Genomic DNA, 11,624 nt, shown 5'->3' with positions numbered 1-11,624 from the left:
ACGTTTCGAAGACCGAGACAATAAGTCCTGCGTCGCTCGTTCTTGGAGATTTACTGATAAATCCTTTACCATCGATTGTGGAAAAAGATGAGCAGAAAAGGGAGCGAACAACAATTCTGCTTTTTGCGCTGGCGACACTGACTTAGCTGTGAACGTACAGAAGAGTGCGCGTTTCTTCAGGACTCCCGACGCAAAATGTGATGCCAGTTCGTCGGAGCCATCTCTTACTGCTCTGTCCATGCATGACAAAATAACTTGCTAAGTCCTCCAATGAGATGGAATCTGGGCTTCTAGACTGAACATCCAAGACGCCCAAACACCAATCTAGAAAGTTAAAAACTTCCAAAGTTTTATAAAGGCCTTTGAGATGGTGATCTATCTCCGACATTGTCCACGAAACTTTCGCTGATGCCAGGTAAGATCTTCTAGGAGCTTCCACTAAGTTGGCAAAATCCCCTTGTGCGGAAGCGGGGATTCTCAAACCTGCTTCCTCTTCTGTCTCGTACCACTTCCCCGATCTTCCACTAGCCTTGGGGGGGTGGGGGGAAGTGCAAAAGAAGTCTTGCCTTTGTCTTTTTGGATTCCATCCAATCATGGATTCTTTTAAAAGCCCTTTTAGTCGAGAGCGAGGTGGCCATTTTGACAAAATTTGGAGTCTTCCTTGCCTTCGAAGAGGTTAGTTGCGAAGGTGGAGAGAGAGGAACTGGAGCTCGGAACTTCTCGGGAAACAAATCTTTTAAAAGACGAGTCAAAGTCTTATAATCCACAAGGATGAGGTTGTAGGATCCTCCTCCTCTTCCGAAACAGCCTCGCTTGACGATTTATTTTCTAATGGAGACATAGCCTTATTCTGAATTGAACGAGAAGAAACCAAAGTTTCACCTCCCTTTCGAACCGTAGGTTTTGTGTTTGAAATCAATTTTGAAGAGGAGAGTCCGCTATGTTCTCCTAACCTTGATTTTATTTCTCTCCGAATTTTCCAAACTAACGTCATACGATTTCTCTTGACGAGCACTGATATTGTAGTTCCTACTACCTTGAAGCATATGGCGCTTAACCCTTCTGACTAGCGACCTGTTCTTTTCTTCTCAGGGTGACTTTATGCATCGGACGCCTAGAGCGCCCTCAAAAGCGTCCTCATTTGCGTCCTGGAAAGCGTCCTCATTTGCGTCCTGGAAAGCGTCCTCATTTGCGTCCTGGAACGCGTACTGATATGAAGGACGACGAGCGTCCTTACTAGCACTACGCCTCGCGTCCTCAAAAAAACGTCCTCATATTCATCTTCATATCCTTCTCTGAACTAATATCGTGCGTCTGAAGTCTCTCCAGCCGACGTTTCCGACCCCGAGCGTCCCAGAAGCGTCCTTACGAGCGTCCTGGTTAGCAAAGCGTTTCTTTTGTTGAATATTCTCTTCCTGTAAGCCAAGATCAATTCCTCCCAATTCTATTTCTGAGCGATCCTTCTGAACGTTCTTCGACTCTGGGAAAAGACGACGGCGGCCGCGCCTGTGCGGCACCTATTGTCTTTTTCTTTACCGCCAATACTTCTAGAGACTCTCTCAGCAGGACTGCTTGCGCGTTCCTGATTGAGTCGATGAGGTCTAGAAGGCGACGGATCCAGACGAAGACGAAGAACGAAGAGAAGCCGCAGGAGAACGTCTAGATTTCTTGACGGGTAGCCAAAGATCTTTTTTACGGACTACGTGATCTTTCTTCTTTCTTGGCGAAAAACGTATCCAACTGTTGACGAATCGCTTGAGAGAGTTTTTTGATGGTGAAGAACCATATGATGGAATGAACCTTTGAGAAGAAGATGGGCGAGGGGACGCCTTCTTCCTTCTCTCCGGACTCGAATCAGGACGCTCAGAAAGCGTCCTAAATCTCTTGTGCGGGATACTGTCTTCGAAGTCTTCCGGAGAAAGACCGAAGCGTAAATCGACGGGCGGAGGACGCTCTCGATCTCCCGATGAAGCGTCCTCTACCATCATACCTTTCCTAAGAGGGCGAGAAAGACGATGGCCGCCAGTGCGACGTCTTACGTCTTCCTTACCACTCTCACTTGGAGAGGCTGCGTACTCTTCCGTAAGACCTTTCCTAAGAGGGCGAGAAAGACGATGGCCGCCAGTGCGACGTCTTACGTCTTCCTTACCACTCTCACTTGGAGAGGCTGCGTACTCTTCCGTAAGACCTTTCCTAAGAGGGCGAGAAAGACGATGGCCGCTTGTGCGACACCTTACGTCTTCCTTACCACTCTCAGTTGGAGAGGTCTTCCGAGATTCCCACCCACGGTGAGGCGAGGACGTCTCGGAGGAAGAGAAGCATTCCTTCAAGATTCGAGCTTGCGCGCGATCTTTGGCAGCCTGGGATGCGTCTCAGGATCTGCCGAAGGGCGCCAGACCGGTGTTTAATTCCCGTAACCCTCCCTTCGGCCTTCGACATGTCCATTCCCTGTGTTCTGGGAGTCCGACAGAGGTCTCAACCTGGAGGCATTATAGGACTGATCTGACGCCCCCTCCACTTCACTAGGGGCACTAACATTATCACAACACTTTGCACATTAGATTGTAGCACTTTCATTTTCGATTCAAGGTTCCGAATAGATTCTAAAATGGTAGAAAGGGCATTCCCTCGGTAACAATCACTTCCTTATCTGAAGGAGAAATTATAGGGTTATGCGTAACATGTTCTACATTTTCTGTTGAGATTGAGCAACTTTACTTTGACTTTAACAGAAGCACTCCTGGAGGAAGACCTGTAAGTTTACTTGTGAACGAAGGTTCTGGAGTGGGAGGTGAGACCTTCCGGACTCACCAGTGGTAGCTTACACACTCCCCCTGAAACCCCCCCCAAGCAGGCTCGCGAGCGCTAAACCACGCCCCCTTGGGCGGTGCTAATCAGAGACGAGCGGGTTTGACTCGGCAAAAGTATTCACATTTTTGAAGTTGTTAAAGCACAAAAACTAACACAGAAGTGGTTGAGCTTACCTTAGGCTGTTCAAGTTATGAAGAAATTACTGTGAAGGTGCAAATTTGTTGAACACAAAGGTCTTTTACTAGTAAGGTCAATCTTCTTGTGCTGTTTCGGTTGAAATAAATAATGAAAGATTGCAGTTAGTTTGTTTTCTCTGGATAATAGTGATTGTATGTATGTATTCTTGTATATATAACCTACTCTGTTGGATTATGAAGTTTGTTAGAATATCCTCTCCTAGTTACATGGTCTCCTCTGGCTCCCGGGGGAAGGGTTGGAGGGTGACCCAGACTTGAGTCCGGAAGTCTCACCTCCCACTCCAGAACCTTCGTTCACAAGTAAACTTACAGTTCTGGAGAGGGAGCTTCAACCTTCCGGACTCACCAGTGGTAGCTAGGCCGATGCTTCAGGGCTTGAAGATGAAGTCCAGCGACCACAGCATCGAAAGCACCCTGTAAGCCGAGGAGAGCATAGTAAGAGCTGAAGACAGAGTCGCTTCTCCAATTCATTCTGGACATGATTTCTTGTAAAGATATACCATTGTATAGCAGTCTTGATGAAGCTTGACCCTTATAGAGTGGAAATTAGTTGACTGTTTAGTTGCATTTGGGTCGGCTCTGAAAAAAAATGCACTCCCTAAAAAGTTGTCTCATTTTTGTAAAGACATATCTTGAAGTGTTCATCTAGCCATATGTGGTTTCTGTCTATGTTTCTTTCCCTACAGACTTTGTTTGTGTATTCCAAATAGAAGTTCAATTGTCTGACTGGACTATTTTTGGTCTGTTAGGAAGCTTTCTAAAGCTGATCTCTATTGGTGTTGTAGTTTGTTCTTTGGTTTTTGGGGGGCCATGAAGGAAGGGTGGTTCCGTAGGACAATGTGTTCTGGGGTGAAGGTGCTCCTGGAATGCAGAGATTGTTAAATTGATTTGCTCTTAAAGGGCAAGCTAAGGCTACTAGAAATAGGTTTTCTGTGTCAGTAGTAATGTAGAGTTATCTCTTGTGGTGTTGAGAAACGAAATTACTTTGTCTAGATCCCAGCCAGGAACTGGTGAGTGTTGCTCCGGCTTCCTTCTATTCACCCCCGATATCATTGCTTTGACATATTTGTCTTCTGCAAGACAGTAACCTGGGAAATATCCTGACAATATAGGACCTAAGCGCTCTGTAGCTCTTCAGGGTATTGTAAGCCAGTCCCCTTGTCTATTAAGGTGATTGAAAAATAAAAATAATTGCTAACAGGGGGAATTTGTTGTCGCTTCCATACTCCTTATGAATGAAACTTTAAAAATGTTATACAGGTTTTCATACTTGTGCATGGAGCTGTCCCTCAAGCTGATAGCAATTTTGGTGCAAACCTCAGGAGGAAAGACATTTGGGAGCTGGTCCTTTAAATTTTGAAGGCGATCAAAGTTGATTGGAGCTTTGCTGAGGGTGAGATACAGTCTTGAGAACTATCTGGTAGTCTTCTATCTTCACCGTATATAGTTTGTGCTGCTTCGAAACTGACCTGCACTAATGGAATCCATGTTCTGTCCCCTGCGATATGGTACAGAAAAGCATGTTATTATTGCATTCTTTATAGATTTTAAAAGCTACTTTGTGTAGTAAGAATCCTGGTGGAAAGGCATAGAGAGGTGTTGGTTCTCCTTCCAGCTAATCGTAAGTGCATTATTGCTGATGGCTTTTTGGTTTGGAAGAGATGACAAAACTTTTTGCACTTAGTATTGAAGCCATTTGAGAACAGATCTATTCCGGGTTGAAATTGAAGTCGGTGCAGATTAAGGAGAATAGACTGTCACTGAGGCAAGTTTCTGTGGATTGAACCCAGGTCTCTGGAAAGTGAGTCTGCAATGGTGTTACTTACTCCCCTGATCCATCTGGAATTTATCTGTATGTATGATCCTTCATGTTACTTAGTATTTCCTGACAAGTTCATGAGCTACCTTGTTTCTGATACTACCCTGCTTCCTTAGCCAACAATTTGTAACCTTTGAATCTACATGAATTAGACTACTTTTGTTGATAAACCTTGTAGTGAAGTGTTCCATATAATGAGAAGAGCACGCTAATAACTCTCTTACATTAATGTGAAGGGAGGATTCTTCATGTGTCCAAGTTCCATTTATTGAGAGTATTTTACCCGCTAGTTTTTTTTTTTTTTTTTTCTTTTTTTACTAATGCTCCTCCCCAACCCTGTTGGAAGCATCTGTGAAAAGTTCTGCATCTATTTGTGGTTTTGGGAATGTTAAACCTCTCTGTACATTTGTCTCAGTTCCCATGGCTTTAGGTATTTTTTGAAGGAGTGTGGAATGATTTTGTACCCTGAATTAAAATAAACTGTGGTATCTGTGGAGATATTTAAGATGGAATCTTCCCCAGCTTGTATAGGAAGCACTGAATTTAAGGCTCCAATTAACATCTGATAGTGAAGGGTCAGATTTAACAGAGTTGGAGAAAGCTTTGGCCAATTTGATACACTTCTCTATGTTTTTCTGAATGGGATTCATAGTTTTCTTAATCATATTGTAACGCACTCCTAAAATTTCAATTTCTTTGAGCCGGTTCAATTGTAGATTTTTTAAAAGAGATATTCCATCCTAAGTCTGACAATATCCTAATGACTAACTGAATGTGATTTTTACATTTTAAATATCTTTTCCTTTTGCTAATATGAGAATGTCATCAAGATAGTTGAATATTAAGATGTTGTATGTAGTTCTAATATACTTGATCACCGTGTACATTATCTTTGAAAATATATAAGGAGCTGTCTTTAGTCCAAAGGGTACCACAGTCCATTTGAACTTCCTTTTACCTAGCTTGAAGGTTAGAAATTTCTGGCTACTTGTATGTAATGGAATGTGCCAATAAGCATCTTTTAAATCTAGTTTGCAGGCCCAAGAGTTTAGATGTAGTAGGGAAATATTGTATTGGCCTTAAGCATGTAAAGGAAGGTTTTCTTATCATGGTGTTAAGCACCTCATATCAAAGATTAGTCTTACTGTTCCATCTGGTTTTAATTTAATTTAAAATATGTGGTTGGAAAAGTAAAAGGAAGTTCTGGGGATCTGCTCTATGACTCCTAGTTTTAGCAGTCTGTCACATTCTCTTTCCCAATATTTTCCGCTTGTTAGTTTTGAATAAAACATCTATCTTTACCTACCCTTTTTAATGATCTCTGGGCTTTTAGTTTATTATTAAATGGAATTCTCACCCCTTCATTGATAAATTTACAAGCAAAAGAGCATTAGGAAGCTTTCTCAAACTATCAATTGTTCATAGTAATGACTTACCTATCCTACTCGCCTGGGGGTCTCTGAGAGTAGTATTCATTGGGTTTGAGTCCAAAGGCAGGTCTCTTGATTCTATCCCCTTATTTATAGCATTAGGCCCAATGTCATGGTGATTCGGTGCAGAGCAAAGCTCATTATTAACTGGTGCGGAGCAAAGCTCATTATTAATTGGTACGGAGCAAAGCTCATTATTAACTGGTGCGGAGCAAAGCTCTTATCAACTGGTGCCGAAGTGAACCCTCGTTATCAACTGTGCCGAGAAAAACTCATGTTCTGGTGCTGAGCAAACATCTTGGTCTGGCGCTGAGTGAAGCTTATTGTGCTCGGTGCATAAGAAACTAGTGCTGAAAAAACCTCTCTTTGACCTGGTGTGGAGCAAGGCTCAATTTCTAGGATAGAGAATGATTTATTTTTATTTCTTTCTCTGGCTCCTGAACTATTCGCTTGTCCATTTTGGGACCTCCCCCCCTGTACCCACCTCGCCTATTACCTCTTCTAAGCGGCTGAGACTTGAATCTAAAGCTAGGGTTACCTTTGAGGAAACTGAACCTTCTTCCCTGAAATCTGCCCCCAAAGTGAATTTCCTACCCCTGAAGTTTGCTGCCCCTCCTCTGAGGAGGGGACCCTTACGAAGCAGGCAGCAATGGCTGTTTTTTGGTCTTCAGTTAAATTCCAAACTTCTTTAATGTCTGCTTTGATTATAAGATCTCTTATCTCTTCCTTGAGGTATCTAGGAAGTGCTCTACTTCTGAAATTCCTTATCAAATTTTGTATAAGGTCTATGCTCTTCCTTAGGGGACCAATAATAATCTTGGACAAGAACTCAATGTCATTTACTTTGGAGGGGTAACACTATGTGTGCCAGTGCTGCATGCCCTTGAAAGGCAGAAATCCTATTCTTAATATTTTCTATGTCATAGAAAAATTTCCTCTTGTGGGTGTCATCAATAAATATCTTACCTTCAGGCCAGAAATTCAACTTTGGAGTATTTATTATTTAAAAAAGTCTGAAAACTCCTTATTTTGGACTACTTACAAAGAATTTATCAATGTTATCACTATGGCCTTCACTGAAAGTTAATGCTACTAGTGAGTTTTATTCAATTGAATTTTCCCTCTCTATGAAAAAGATGGTTCAGCTTTGAAATTGGTGGAAAATATATGAAAGGAATGGGTTTATGGAAGGTAAGAAGGTTGAAATCTTCATAATCACTTTCATCTTCATTATTAAAAAGGAAAAGAGGTCTAAATTTGCAACTTTCCAGGCAATTCAGGGTTCGTCTCGAGCGTTTAGTAGGAGGGGGAGCCTCATTCTTCTTAGCAGTGAAACCACTTCTGCCGAGTTGAAAGTTTTTTATTTCAGGATTTCCATTTACCAAACCTTTAATTAAAGTGTTTATCAAACAGGTATCGTAAATATGGACAGCAGCGGACCTAGAAGGCGAAGTCAGCAAAGGGGTTCACGACTCAAATAGCCTCTAGGTTAATTCAGGGCCTTATTAAGTGACTATGTAAGGAATGTATCTTTATTATTAACATAATCTAGACCTGCTTCCTATGTACCCTTTGCAGATCGCCCCCAGGGCAGGCTAGCATCGATAGGTTTTAAAATGAGAAACGTGAACTCGAACAGCCTAACTTACCTGTGGCCTAGCCTACTACCTATTAAGCTACGTGGTTTGATGTGTCAAGCAAGCAATTTGTATTGTATACCTAGTTAGTAAGCTTGTTATATATAAATTGGAGCATCCATTTGCATTTGTGACGTCATAAGTCTAACTCCGCTGCTTTCCATATGCCGGTTTCGTTGTAAACTTAATTTAAAACCTTACCCTTTCTGAATAATTTTCATGAGAGTTTGATTCTGTTGGAGTAACATATTCACGATATCAGAATTTGAAGGCATTTCACTTCCTGCAGTCGATTGTGGACGTTTTTTGTTACGGTCTACATTCTCCTCTTCGCTGGAATCGTCACTCAGCCGATGAACATCCACGTAGGAAAGAATTTGCCTCTTCATATTTTAGCAGTGGGCAGAGCGGGAGGGAAAAGAGAACCTTCTGTGCCGAAGTCAACTTCAAAATGTGACTACTTTTGCCGAGTCAACCCGCTCGTCTCTGATAGCACCGCCCAAGGGGGCGTGGTTTAGCGCTCGCGCCGCCTCTTGGGGGGGGTTTCAGGGGGAGTGTGTAAGCTACCACTGGTGAGTCCGGAAGGTTGAAGCCTCCCTCTCAGAACTCCTAATTCTGTCACGCTCAAGTCTACGAATGTAAGATTCATAACGCCTTTCATTCGACATCAGTTAACACTTCACATTCTTTGCACCTATCATCCAACAAGCAAACATGCCTCTACAATTCACACACACTGTGTGAGGATCTACCGAGGCTTTTGGTAGCCTCACCTTACATTCTTCTACACCACACACTCTGAAACTAGTAGAACTAGATCCAGACATCTCAATTCTAAGAAAAATCAAAGCCAAAATCAAAATCCAAACCACAATAGCGTATGCCAAATCACTAAGCCAAGTCCGAAACCAAAAGACAATCCAAATACTCAAGTGACAAATGAAGTTTTCGAAATCCTAAGCGGAGGTCTGTAAACAGATGTTTACCGACGCGCACAGAAGAAAATCTGAATAGAAAATGGGAATGGTTCCTGGTATCCGCCTCCCAGCGGTGGAATGGGTACTAGCCACCTAGCCGACCAACTGCGTTTGCCGGGAGTTTCGAAATTCTGTCGGTCGTCAGAGAATACAGCTATATATATATATCTGGCAGGTAAGTGTCATGAACAAATCTAACATTAATTACTACAATAAACATCTTTCATGAAAATCAGTTCCTCTGTGGGGAACTTGACTAGTTAAGAAATACATGTGACTTGCATAATAATAACAGCTAATTGAATAGCCAAGAAGTACACTAGGAAACCAATTTCCTTTTTGTAAAAAAAAAGATATTGTTATGATACAATAAAGTTTTGTACATACTTACCTGGCAGTTATATACTTAGCTATAGACTCCGTCGTCCCCGACAGAAATTCGAATTTCGCGGCACACGCTACAGGTAGGTCAGGTGATCTACCGCCCCTGCCGCTGGGTGGCAGGAATAGGAACCATTCCCGTTTTTCTAATCAGATTTTCTCTTCCACCTGTCTCCTGAGGGGAGGCTGGGTGGGCCATTAATCGTATATATCTGCCAGGTAAGTTATGTACAAAACTTTATTGTATCATAACAATATCATTTTTGTACATTCAACTTCCCTGTCAGATATATACTTAGCTGATTCACACCATTGGTGGAGGGTAAGAGACAGCTATTTACTGAATAGACAGGTAAACAACATACGTTGTAGGTAATAAATAAAACCTTTGGTTTTCCTACTTGTTTAGGCGGAAGACTTCATGGCTACTGCCTAGGAGTCTGCTTCGCCTCAAGAGCCCCAGCGAGGATGTGACCTATGGCTAAGAGTTTCTTGTGGGTCTGTCGATGGGGTCTTATCCACTTACTCGACAGAGCCCTGATGGCATTTGTCAATGGGGTCTTATCCACTTACATGACAACATACCTTGCCTAGTGGCATAATTAAGGAGCACAACACCGATCCCGATCACCTGATCCTAACACGAGGGTTAGTACTTAAATTGAAAAGAGTTATCCCCAAACTCCTTTCAAACAACCCTAAAAACTCGACGTTAAATAAAATTTAACTCACTATAATCGATTCATTTAAGGTAGATTCTTGCGCTTACGATACATTTGTTTGGCGGCCTCTGATTGGCTGGTACCGGGAGGTAGGCCGCTCGCTCATTGTGTCATATTTTCGTTCTGTGACTTAGAAAAACATGCAGTATGTTTATATTTCTTCATTTATCTCACGTTTTCCAAAGATAATAAAGTTTTGGTCATACCAAAGGATTCGGTATTAAGTGTACAACTAAATAATCTTTTCCTGAAACCAATTAGATAAAACACATTGTAATATTTTCTTCTATCCTAAACCATAGTCCATAACTCGACTGAATTTGTTTAAATCCTGTAAAGCTAAAAAAAACAAACAGTTTTAGGTTCATCTGAACAACTAATTCTATCCTGCCGTAATAATGCATTTACAGGTACCATCCTACTTACAACCAAGTTTGGTTGACCGACCCACTGGTTGTAAGTCAGAATGGATGTAAGTCGAACCTTAGAAAGTGGCCAACATACTGGGTAGGGTATACTATCAAAACCTTTGCTATATAAAAGTGCCTACCTAGTACTGTAATGTAATGTACAATCATTTCAATCTTTTTACCATAATGTACTTTCTACTAAAACATTTTAATAATTTATGTAATAGTATACTATATTAGCACAATCAGGCATGAGTTACAATGGGGTTAGGTTCTTGCATGCATGTCATAAGTCGATCTTACGTAAATTGGTTTGCAATTCAGTCTACAGTACAGTTAATACCAAATGATGCTGCAGATAGGGCAGGGTAACTCAAAGTGATGCTGCCTGAGTGATGAGAGTTCTCATGAGAGGCGCAGTGCCAAGTAACTCAATGGTCAACTGTCTGAAGTAAGGTTTAAGTACGAGTGGTCGTATGTCCGAGCAAGTTGTAAGTCGGATAGTAGTTGTACCAGGACACCTCACTTTATGTTCATTATACACCTACCTTTGCTAGAGAGCCACAAAACGTTGTAGGAGTATTTACTTCAAAATCATCAGAACTTCCTCAATGAACCTGCAAGCTGTAGATCACCTGAAAGGACGAGAAATTGGTTAATTAAATTATAAACAATGTCAGTACAAATTTTTTTGCTTAATGTATCAAAATGATATTGTTATTTTACAATAAAGTTATGTACATACTTACCTGGCAGATATATACTTAGCTTACGTCCTCTGACGTCACGACAGAATTCAAAACAAAACTCGCGGCAAACGCGACCGGTAGGTCAGGTGATCTACCCCACCCCGCCGCTGGGTGGCAGTGTATGAACCAATCCCCCTTTCCAGTCATATTTTCTCTTCCACCTGTCTCCTGAGGGAGGCTGGGAGGGCATCAATCGTATATATCTGCCAGGTAAGTATGTGCAAAACTTTATTGTAAAATAACAATATCATTTTTGTACATGAACTTTCCTGCCAGATATATACTTAGCTGATTGACACCCTTGGTGGAGGGAAAGAGACAGAGCTAACAAGGAAAAAGGGAAACAACATCTGTTTGTAGGATACTAACAAACCTTGGTTCTTACCTGATAAGGCTGAAGACTTCATAGGCACTGTCTATTAGTCTGCAAAGCCTGAAGAGCTACAGCGAGGGCGTGACCTACAGCTGAAAAGACTCTTTGGTCTACCGAA

Source organism: Macrobrachium nipponense, chromosome 12 (assembly GCF_015104395.2).
Source record: "Macrobrachium nipponense isolate FS-2020 chromosome 12, ASM1510439v2, whole genome shotgun sequence".
NCBI lineage: Eukaryota > Metazoa > Arthropoda > Malacostraca > Decapoda > Palaemonidae > Macrobrachium > Macrobrachium nipponense.
Note: the sequence above shows the minus strand (reverse complement) of the source record.